Genomic DNA, 12,675 nt, shown 5'->3' on the forward strand with positions numbered 1-12,675 from the left:
TCACAAGCCTTCAAGTTAGGTATTTTTCTTCTTTTCATTTTTCAGTGAAAGTAATTAATTCACCCAAAGTCACACAACTAAAGGTTGACCCAGTATTAGAAGTCATCATTTCTCCAACTCCAAGGCATTTTTTGACTTCTTGATTCTACACACTAATACGTGACAACTATAAATAAAAGAATCGTGTATCCTGCTTTGCTCAAGTGAGCCCGTCTTTCCTCCTGTTGTCTTAGAAAAATAAATATAGAGCTTTCTTCATTATCAGAAAAGTCCTGGCTAGGATGAAAAATTATATGGTGTCCCTAAATACAGAAATTATATAAGGGATTTTTACTTTAATATCTAATCAACAAGGCATTTGTGAAAATCATTAATTAGCTCAGTATGATCTGTATTCCAGTAAAGTCTAGCTCCTTTTCTGTGGTTCCTCAGCTGCTGTTTTCTCATTACGACTGTGCAAAGTGCCAGTCTGTTGTGTCAGGAAACTTATTACTGAAATTGTGATTGTTTATTACGTTGTTCAGTGCATAGTTCTTTAAGCGCCAAATTGTCCGTTGATTTCTGAAGAAGGTTTTGCCAATTCCAGTCTGCCTGTTCTTGGAATTGAAGAGTGGCGGTAAAATTTAGTTCTGTTTAATCAAGCAACCAGTTCTATGGTTGAGCCTATATGGGTTTTTGTTTGTTTGGATTCTCTATGTAGATACACGTGGGTCAAAGTTCAACATGTTGGCAGGGTAGGAGGTGTATTTTAAATTTTTCCTGGCAATGTCAGTTGAAAAATGCATCTCTCCTCTCGTAGTGCCATAAGATCCTGAAAAGCGCTGCTAACCCTCACCTGGCCACAGCAGTTAGGGAGCAATTCTGATTAATGACGTGGTCACCTGCTTAGAGCAGGTTATTACACATAAACATCCATTTCTCGAAGAAGCATCGTGGACCTCTGGCCTTGAATAAGACTTGTAACTCCACATTTCTTTTTAAACTACTTAAGATCTACAATTTCTCTAACTAATGGAAAAAGCAGAAGGTAGAGTATGAAGAATAGGTTGTGAGTCCTATAGATGCAATTGTTAATCCATGTCCTGCCACTTATCAGGATGTGACCTCAGATAAATCTCTTAAACACCTTCAGCCTCCAAGTTCTTATCACCATATAAAGATCTGAGTGCATAATACACTATGCTGTCCAAGGAAGATGTGATTTATAGCTCAGACAAAGCGTTTATCTCAGGGCCTGGAGCCTAGTACTCGCTCAGTAAAATATAGCTAGTATGGTATGATTGTTACATTGCACGCTCAGTTTTAAACATCAAGTTTTCAACTACCCAGAGACACAAAATTGTGAAAATCACAACATAACTTCCACAGTCTAGATAGATGGACTGTAATGCAGAGTGAAAATACAAACTCAACTACTTTAATAGTAGATGTGAGAACACTTTATAACATTGGAATTCATCATTAGTATTTATGATCTTCTACTGGTTTCCATACAAAACTATTTTCCTCATTTTCTTAAAAATAGACTCAAATAAATTTTAGGTAAATTAATGCCTTAAACAAAAATCAAGGTATCTGCCTTCTAGTTCCTAGACTGACAATGTGTCCTTTGGGGAAAAAATATCGAATTGATTAATCCTTATTCATAAGGAGGAAATGTGTAAAATAATCTGTCCACAACGATAAAGATTTCTGTTAACTCTTGTAGGAGATGGATTTGTGGCTGCTAAGTTTAATACCTAATGGGGAAAATATCTGTTAATATTCAGCAACTCTTAGGAATATGTGTTTGTTCCCTAAAATGAAATAAATATGATGGAATATTTACAACAGATAAAAATCAATAACATTTCACCCATGTTATTTCAGAACTAATATGACTCTATGGGAGATCTTCCTTCCATAATTTCTTATGTTATAGAAACTTTTTAAAGACTCCTTAACTATATTTTTTTCTCAATGGTATATTATTTTATGGTGAATACCATTCTAATAATAGTAGTTAAAATTTATGATCCCCATATCAATAATATGATTATGTTTCCAAAGACACAGAGTTTCTTACATGTTTGACAAATAATTTTTAAAATTTTACTTAATAATTTTGATCTGAGTAAATCATTTTGAAACTTAATACTCGTTTTGTAATCTTCACCGTGTCCATGGTGCCTTCACAACAGTCCACGCCCTTTTTATAAATGCAGTTAAGCTTGTATCCTCAGCAGATCAAGTACAAATGCTTCCACTCTGTTCTCTTAACTTTTAACCCACTATTTTTCAACTCCAACTTAAAATTCTCATTTTACCCTCCTATTTTTTTCAGATAAAAGTGGCCTTCCATATCTAATAGAACAAAGGTTTATCTCAGTTCAGGGAAGATAGTTATTCTAATTGCAAGTGCCATAGAATATGTTTTCTGTAAAAGATGAGATTTTGCTAAATACACTCACAAATTAGTTCATCATACTTTTTTGATCTCTCTAATGTATACCAGGTAGTTCAGCTTCTGATTGTTTGCTAATATTCAGGGACACTGAGCATTAATAAGAAACCATACCCTTTAATTTGCGTGAAAACATAGATTCCTATAGAAAGAACAGGAACCTGAGTTACATTGCTATTCAGGAAGTTTTGGAAATTATCACGTGTGAAGATGTGTTGAAGAGTTAGGCGTGCACTAAAAGAGAAACCTAAATATTACTGTGGGACTTTGCCTTTCCAGCCTCAAACCTTGAACTTCATATCATTGTTTGTGTTCTCTGATGAAGCAAGAATGTGGTTGAAATCAAGAACCACTTTCCTGAGGGCAGCAGAGCTACTTCAGGACCCATGACCGCCTGTGCAAGTAGATTATTAGAAGAGGAAGAAATTCAGACAGACAAAGAGAAATATCAGACAGCATTGGTTAAGAGACAGCAGCAGCATCGGCAGCAATCCATGAAGAGAAAAATAATAATAATGTAAAAGAGTAGTATGAGTCCCCTCCACGTTCCTCCATAAAGATCCTTGTTTGCTGAGATTAATAGAAACGATACTACGGTGGAAGATATTGGATTTGCATGGTAAAGAAACAAGACTACTTCTTTGGGAAAATGTCTGTGCGTACCCTCTGCCCATTTTTTGATCAGCTTGTTAGTTTTTTTGTCATTGAGTGGTATGAGTTCTTTGTATATTTTGGAAATCAACCCCTTGATTTGCAAATATATTCTCCTGGTTGGTGGGCTGTCTTTTCATTTTGTTCATGGTTTCTTTTGCTTGCAGAAGGTTTTTAGTCTGACGTAGTCCCATTTGCTTATTTTCTCTTTTATTTCCCAGGCCTGAGTAGACACGGTATTCAAAAAGATGCTGCTAAGACTGATGTCAGTGTACTGCCTATATTTTCTTCTAGGAGTTTTATGGTTTCAGATCTTACATTTAAGTCTTTAATCCATTTTGAGTTAATTTTTGTGTATGGTGTCAGATAATGGTCTACTTTCATTCTTTTGCATGTGACTGTCCAGTTTTCCCAACACCATTTATTGAAGAGACTTTCCTTTCTCTATTGTATGTTCTCGGCTCCTTTGTCAAAGATTAGCTGCCCATAGATGTGTGGTTTTATTTCTGGGCTTTCAAATCTATTCTATTGATCTGTGTGTCTGTTTTTGTGCCAGTACCATGCTGTTTTGATTACTATAGCTTTGTAGTATTCTTTGAAGTCAGGGATTGTGATGCCTCCACTTTTGTTCTTTTTTCTCAGTATTGCTTTGGCTATTTGGGGTCTTTTACTGTTCCATATAAATTTTAGGATTCTTTGTTCTATTTCTGTGAAGAATGTCATTGGGATTCTGACTGTGATTGCCTTGAATCTGTAGATTGCTTTCACTAATATGGACTTTTTTTTTTTTTTTTTTGGAGTAAGATTATCTCTGAGCTAAGGTCTGCTGCCAATCCTCCTCTTTTTGCCGAGTAAGACCAGCCCTGAGCTAAGATCCATGCCCATCTTCCTCGACGTTATATGTGAGATGCCTAACACATTATGGCTCACCAAGCAGTGCCATGTCCATACCCGGGATCCCAACCGGCAAACCCTGGGCCGCCAAAGCAGAACATGTGCACTTAACCACTGCACCCCCCGGCCAGCCCCTGAGCATTTTAACTATGTATATTCTTCCAATCCATAACATTGAATATCTTTCCATTTCTTTATTTTATCTTATTTTATTTTATTTTATTTTTCAGTTTTTTTATTGAGTTATTGATAGGTTACAGTCTTGTGAAATTTCAATTGTACATTAATGTTTGTCAGTCATGTTGTAGGTGCACCACTTCACCCTTTGTGCCCACCCCCCACCCCACCTTTCCCCTGGTATCCACTATACTGTTCTTGGTCTGTAGTTTTAAATTCCTCATATGAGTGGAGTCATACACAGATTATCTTTCTCTCGCTGGCTTATTTCACTTAACATAATTCTCTCAAGGTCCATCCATGTTATTGCAAATGGAATGATTTTGTTCTGTTTTGCAGCTGAGTAGTATTCCATTGTATATATGTACCACATCTTCTTTATCCATTCGTCTGTTGATGGGCACTTAGGTTGCATCCACGTCTTGGCTATTGTAAACAGTGCTGCAATAAACATTGGGGTGCACAGGACTTTTGGGATTGCTGACTTCAGGCTCTTTGGATAAATACCCAGTAGTGGGATGGCTGGATCGTATGGTAGTTCTATTTTTAGTTTTTTGAGGAATCTCCATACTGTTTTCCATAGTGGCTGCACCAGTTTGCATTCCCACCAGCAGTGTATGAGGGTTCCTTTTTCTCCGCAACCTCTCCAACATTTGTTGCTATTAGTTTTAGATATTTTTGTCATTCTAACGGGTGTAAGGTGATATCTTAGTGTGGTTTTGATTTGCATTTCCCTAATGATCAGCGATGATGAGCATCTTTTCATGTGCCTATTGGCCATCAGTATATCTTCTTTGGAGAAATGTCTGTTCATGTCTCCAGCCCATTTTTTGATTGGGTTGTTTATGTTTTGTGGTTGAGTTGCGAGAGTTCTTTATATATTAAGGATATTAAGCCTTTGTCAGATATATGACTTGCAAATATTTTTTCCCAGTTAGTGGGTTGTTTTTTTGTTTCAATCCTGTTTTCATTTGCCTTGAAGAAGCTCTTTAATCTGATGAAGTCCCATTTGTTTATTCTTCCTATTGTTTCCCTTCTCTGAGAAGACATGGTGTCCAAAAAGATCCTTTTAATACTGATGTCAAAGAGTGTACTGCCTACGTTTTCTTCCAGAAGCCTTATGGTTTCAGGTCTCACCTTTAGGTCTTTAATCCATTTTGAGTTTATTTTGGTGAATGGTGAAAAAGAATGGTCAATTTTCATTCTTTTACATGTGGCTTTCCAGTTTTCCCAGCACCATTTGTTGAAAAGACTTTCTTTTCTCCGTTGTATGCCCTCAGCTCCTTTGTCAAAGATAAGCTGTCCACAGATGTGTGGTTTTATTTCTGGGCTTCCAATTCTGTTCCATTGATCTGTGCACCTGTTTTTGTACCAGTACCATGCTGTTTTGATTACTGTAGCTTTGTAGTATGTTTTGAAGTCAGGGATTGTGATGCCTCCAGCTTTGTTCTTTTTTCTCAGGATTGCTTTAGAAATTCGGGGTCTTTTGTTGCCCCATATGAATTTTAGGATTCTTTGTTCTAATTCTGTAAAGAATGTCATTGGGATTCTGATTGGGATGGCGTTGAATCTGTAGATTGCTTTAGGTAGAATGGACATTTTAACTATGTTTATTCTTCCAATCCATGTACATGGAATGTCTCTCCATCTCCTTATGTCGTCATCCAATTCTCTCAGAAATGCCTTGTAATTTTCATTATATAGGTCCTTCACTTCCTTAGTTAAATTTACCCCAAGGTATTTTATTCTTTTTGTTGCGATTGTGAATGGTATTGTATTCTTGAGTTCTTTTTCTGTTGGTTCATTACTGGAGTATAGAAATGCTACTGATTTATGCAAATTGATTTTATACCCTGCAACTTTGCTGTAGTTGTTGATTACTTCTAACAGTTTTCCAATGGATTCTTTGGGGTTTTCTATATAATATGTAGCCTTTTCAGTCTGGCTTCTTACCCTGGGAGATATAAATTTTAAAGTTCTTCCATGTTTTTTTGTGGCTTGATAGCTCATTTATTTTTTTCTGTGAAAATATCCCAGTGTGTGCATGTACCGCAGTTTTTTCATCTGTTCGTCTATCGAAAGATCCGAGTTTCTGACTCACAGCATTTTCCTTCTTTCTGAAGAACATTTTAACATTTCTAACAAGCCAAGTTTATTTTCTGAGTCTGTTTAAGAATTATATTTCTCTTTCTTCAGATGTTAGAAGTTTCTTTGTGGGAAGTTGCTTACTTAACAAAAAAGTTTTTATTATTTTTCATGCATACAGAGATATTCAGATTTTCTATTTCTTCATGGGTCATTTGTATCTTTCAAATAGTTTGCATATTTCATCCAAGTAGTCAAATTTTCTGGCATAAAATTTAATACCATCTCTTGATTATGTTTTTAATGTCTTAATAACTATAGAAGTTCCTCCTCCATTCTCCATACTATTAATTTTTGCCTTTGCTCTTATTTGTATTAGCCTAATTAGAAGTTCATCCCTCTTATTGATTTTTTTAATACTTTTTTTTATTAATGTTATGATAGATTACAAGCTTGTGAGATTTCAGTTGTACATTTTTTTTAGTCATGTTGTGGGTACACCACTTCCCCCTTTGTGACCTCCCCCCACCCCCCCTTTTCCCTGGTAACCACTGATCTGATCTCCTTATCAATATACTAACTTCCACCTCTGACTGGAGTCATGTAGAGTTCATCTTTCTCTGACTGGCTTATTTCGCTTAACATAATGCCCTCGAGGTCCATCCACGTTGTTGCGAATGGGCCAATTTCGTCTTTTTTTATGGCTGAGTAGTATTCCATTGTGTATATATACCACATCTTCTTTATCCAGTCATCAGTTTCTGGGAATGTAGGCTGATTCCACGTCTTGGCTATTGTAAATAATGCTGCGATGAACATAGGGGTGCATGGGACTCTTGAGATTTCTGATATCAGGTTCTTAGGATAGATACCCAGCAATGGGATGGCTGGGTCATAGGGTATTTCTATTTTTAACTTTTTGAGAAATCTCCATACTGTTTTCCATAGTGGCTGTACCAGTTTGCATTTGTACCAACAGTGTATGAGGGTTCCTTTTTCTCCACAACCTCTCCAACAGTTGTTGCTCTTGGTTTTGGATGTTTTTGCCAATCTAACGGGGGTAAGGTGATATCTTAGTGTAGTTTTGATTTGCATTTCCCTGATGATTAGCGATGATGAACATCTTTTCATGTGTCTATTGGCCATATTCATATCTTCTTTTGAGAAATGTCTGTTCATGTCCTTTGCCCATTTTTTGATCGGGTTGTTTGTTTTTTTGTTGTTAAGCAGTGTGAGTTCTTTGTATATTATGGAGATTAACCCTTTGTCGGATAAGTGGCTTGTAAATATTTTTTCCCAATTAGTGAGCTGTTTTTTTGTTTCAATCCTGTTTTCCCTTGCCTTGAAGAAGCTCTTTAGTCTGATGAAGTCCCATTTGTTTATTCTTTCTATTGTTTCCCTCAACTGAGGAGTCAAAGTGTCCGAAAAGATTCTTTTGAAACTGATGTCAAAGAGTGTACTGCCTATATTCTCTTCCAAAAGACTTATTGTCTCAGGCCTAATCTTTAGGTCTTTGATCCATTTTGAGTTTATTTTGGTGTGTGGTGAAAAAGAATGGTCAATTTTTAATCTTTTGCATGTGGCTGTCCAGTTTTCCCAGCACCATTTGTTGAAGAGACTTTCTTTTCTCCATTGTAGGCCCTCTGCTCCTTTGTCGAAGATTAGCTGTCCATAGATGTGTGGTTTTATCTCTGGGCTTTCAATTCTGTTCCATTGATCTGTGGACCTGTTTTTGTACCAGTACCATGCTGTTTTGATCACTGTAGCTTTGTAGTATGTTTTGAAATCAGGGATTGTGATTCCGCCGGCTTTGTTTTTCTTGCTCAGGATTGCTTTAGCAATTCGCGGTCTTTTGTTGCCCCATATGAATTTTAGGATTGTTTGTTCAATTTCTGTGAAGAATGTTCTTGAGATTCTGATTGGGATAGCATTGAATCTGTAGATTGCTTTAGGTAGTATGGACATTTTAACTAAGTTTATTCTTCCAATCCATGTGCATGGAATGTCTTTCCATCTCTTTATGTCATCGTCAATTTCTTTCAAGAAAGTCTTGTAGTTTTCATTGTATAGATCCTTCACTTCCTTGGTTAAGTTTATCCCTAGGTATTTTATTCTTTTCATTGCGATTGTGAATGTGATTGAGTTCTTGAGTTCTTTTTCTGTTAGTTCATTGTTAGTGTATAGAAATGCTACTGATTTATGCACGTTAATTTTATACCCTGCTACTTTGCTGTAGTTGTTGATTATTTCTAATAGTTTTTCTATGGATTCTTTGGGGTTTTCTATGTATAAGATCATGTCGTCTGCAAAGAACAAGAGTTTTACTTCTTCGTTACCTATTTGGATTCCTTTTATTTCTTTTTCCTGCCGAATTGCTCTGGCCAGCACCTCCAGTACTATGTTGAATAGGAGTGGTGAAAGTGGGCACCCTTGTCTTGTTCCTGTCCTCAGAGGGATGGCTTTCAGTTTTTGTCCATTGAGTATGATGTTGGCTATGGGTCTGTCATATATGGCCTTTATTATGTTGAGGTACTTTCCTTCTATACCCATTTTATTGAGGGTTTTTATCATAAATGGGTGTTGGATCTTGTCGAATGCTTTCTCTGCATCTATTGAGATGATCATGTGGTTTTTGTTTTTCATTTTGTTGATGTAGTGTATCACGTTGATTGACTTGCGGATGTTGAACCATCCCTGTGTTGCTGGTATAAATCCCACTTGATCATGGTGTATAATCTTTTTGATGTATTGCTGTATTCGGCTTGCCAAAATTTTGTTGAGGATTTTTTCATCTATGTTCATCAGTGACATCAGCCTGTAGTTCTCCTTCTTTGTGTTGTCCTTGTCAGGTTTGGGGATCAGAGTGATGTTGGCTTCATAGAATGTGTTAGGGAGTACTCCATCTTTCTCAATTTTCTGGAACAGTTTGAGAAGAATAGGTATTAAGTCTTCTTTGAATGTTTGGTAGAATTCTCCAGAGAAGCCGTCTGGTCCTGGACTCTTGTTTTTGGGGAGGTTTTTGATTACCGTTTCTATTTCCTTACTTGTGATTGGCCTATTCAGATTCTCCCTTTCTTCCTGATTCAGTTTGGGGAGATTGTAGGAGTCTAGGAATTTGTCCATTTCTTCCAGGTTGTTCAATTTGTTGGCATATAGTTTTTCATGGTATTCTCTTATGATCTCTTGTATTTCATTGGTATCTGTTGTGATTTCTCCTCTTTCATTCCTAATTTTATTTATTTGCGATTTCTCTCTTCTTTTGTTGGTGAGTCTGGCTAAGGGCTTGTCAATTTTGTTAATTCTTTTGAAGAACCAACTCTTTGTTTCATTGATCCTTTCTATTGTCTTTTTTGTTTCAATATTGTTTATTTCTTCTCTTATTTTTATTATTTCCCTCCTTCTACTGACTCTGGGCTTTGTTTGTTCTTCTTTTTCTAGTTCTGTTAGGTGTCGTTTGAGGTTGCTTATGTGAGCTTTTTCTTGTTTAGTGAGGTGAGCCTGTATTGCGATGAATTTCCCTCTTAGGACCGCTTTTGCTGCATCCCAAATGATTTGGTATGTCGTGTTCTCATTTTCATTTGTCTCCAGATAAAATTTGATTTCTTCTTTAATTTCTTCAATGATCCATTGTTTGTTGAGAAGCGTGTTGTTTAGTCTCCACATTTTTGCACCTTTCTCTGCTTTTTTCTTGTAGTTGATTTCTAGTTTAATAGCATTATGATCAGAAAAGATGCTTGATATTATTTCAACTCTCTTGTATTTATTGATGTTTGCTTTGTTTCCCAAAATATGGTCAATCCTTGAGAATGTTCCATATGCACTTGAGAAGAATGTGTAACCTGCTGTTTTTGGATGAAGTGTTCTATATATATCTATTAGGTCCATCTGGTCTAATTTTTCATTTAATTCTATTATTTCCTTGTTGGTTTTCTGTCTGGATGGTCTGTCCATTGGTGTTAATGATGTGTTGAGGTCCCCTACTATTATTGTATCGTTGTTGATGTCTTCTTTTAGTTCTATTAAGAGTTGCTTTACAAATTTTGGTGCTCCTGTGTTGGGTGCGTATATATTTATAAGTGTTATGTCTTCTTGGTGGAGAGTCCCTTTTATCATTATATACTGTCCCTCTTTGTCTTTCTTTATCTGTTTTGCTTTGAAATCTACCTTGTCTGATATTAGTATAGCGACACCTGCTTTCTTTTGTTCATTATTAGCTTGGAGTATTGTTCTCCATCCCTTCACTCTGAGTCTGTGTTTGTCTTTGGGGCTGAGGTGTGTTTCCTGGAGGCAGCATATTGTTGGATCTTGTTCTTTGATCCATCCTGCCACTCTGTGTCTTTTGATTGGGGAGTTCAATCCATTTACATTTAGAGTGATTATTGAGACGTGGGGGCCTACCACTACCATTTTGTGTTTTCCGGTTTTCTTCAATGTCCTTTGTTTCTCGTCCCATGGTTTAATCTGTTCTGATGAAGAGCTGCTACTCTCTGTTGTTGTCCTTCTACTTATCTCCTCTGCTCTTGGTTTTGTAGCCCCTTTCCTTTTTTGGGTTTTTCAGGAATGAGGGTTTTCCTGAGGATTTCCTGAAGAGGAGGTTTTGTGGCAATAAACTCCCTTAATTTTTGTTTATCTCGGAAAGTTTTTATTTCTCCATAATATTTGAAGGATATTTTCGCTGGGTAGAGAATTCTCGGCTGTAGATTTTTGTCCTTCAGATTTTTGAATATATCATTCCACTCTCTTCTAGCCTGTAAAGTTTCTGCTGAGAAATCTGCTGATAGCCTGATGGGGGTTCCTTTGTAGGTTAGTTTCTTTTGCCTGGCTGTCCTTAGTATTTTCTCCTTGTCATTGACTTTTGCTAGCTTCACTACTATATGCCGTGGAGTTGGTCTTCTTGCATTGATAAAGTTTGGAGATCTATTGGCTTCCGTCACCTGAAGATCCATTTCTCTCACCAGATTTGGGAAGTTCTCAGCCATTATTTCTTTGAATAGGCCTTCTGCCCCTTTCTCCTTCTCTTCTCCCTCTGGTATACCTATAATCCTTACGTTGCATCTCCTAATTGTGTCTGATAATTCTCGGAGAGTTTCTTCATTTCTTTTAAGTCTTGCTTCTCTCTCCTCCTCTGCCTGCAGCAATTCTATATTGCCATCTTCCAAATTGCTAATTCTTTCCTCCATATTATCGGCCCTACTGTTCAGAGCATCTAGATTTTTCTTAATCTCCTCTATTGTGTTCTTCATTTCCAATATTTCTGTTTGGTTCTTCTTTATTGTATCAAACTCTTTTGTGACATAGCTCCTGAACTTTTTGAGTTGTCGGTCAGAATTCTCTCTTAACTCATTGAGTATTTTAATGATGGCTGTTTTGAAGTCATCATCATTTAGGTTATATATCTCATTTTCTTTGGGATTGTTTTCTGTGTATTTGTTATTTTCTTTCTGTTCTGGAGATTTAATGTATTTTTTCATATTGCTTGATGTTGTTGATTTGTGCCTCCGCATGGAGATAGAGTTTAGTTGCTCCTTTCACTTGTTTCAGCTGCTGTGGTGGGGGGAGCAGCTGTTTATACTGCACCAACCAGGAACCCTGTCCACAGTTGCTAACTGGGCCTGGGCCCCTCCTCGTAGTCACAGTGGTCCTTTGGATTCCCTTCTCTGCTGTGGGGCCGTCACAGGGGGGCTTCAGGCTGCTGGTGCCTACTGTTGCAGCCCACCTAGACATGCTCCCTCCTTGGGGTCTGCAATGGTGTTATGGGCTTTTCCAGCGGTCAGGGGTGGGATCACTTATATTTGTCGCTCCATTGCTGTCGGCACCCACAAAATCTCACGTGTCCACTATGGGTCGCAGGAGAGCTATTGGCATCTTCTACAGTCTGTGGTTAGTTCACCTAGCTATGCTGCTTTTGTCCCGGGGTCTTCCAGCCTTGTGGCTGGCGGCTGGGTGCTTTCTACTGGTGCTGTGCAGAGGCTTTCCCTGAGGGTGCTGTGAGCCTGTAGGGTTTCCCCCAGGCTACAGAGCTGGGTCACTGGAACTCCCCCCAGCCCCAGTCCTGTTCCCCAGGAACTCGGGGAGCCATTTGCCCTGTCTTGGGGGGATAGCCGGAGATCCTGATTTCAGTGGTAGCTGGTCAGCTGCTACCCTGCCTAATATTCTCCTCTCCGGGACCCTCCCGGTATTGTGGATGCTGGGCGTGGCCCCTCCGCTAATAGCAGACAGAGAGTTTTGTCTGCTGCCTGGGCAGAACTCTGGATCTTCCCCTCTGGGGCGCAGAGCGGGCCTCTGGAGCTTCACCCAGACCCAGTCCTCTCCGAGATCTCCGGCAATCCCTAGTCCCACGAGGCGGGCAATGGCAGCTGGGGGTCACCCCACCCTCTGGTATTCTCTCCAGGACTTTCCCAGAGCCGTGAATGCTGGATGTGGCC

The sequence above is a fragment of the Equus przewalskii genome, unplaced genomic scaffold (genome assembly GCF_037783145.1).
Source record: "Equus przewalskii isolate Varuska unplaced genomic scaffold, EquPr2 contig_R1988, whole genome shotgun sequence".
NCBI lineage: Eukaryota > Metazoa > Chordata > Mammalia > Perissodactyla > Equidae > Equus > Equus przewalskii.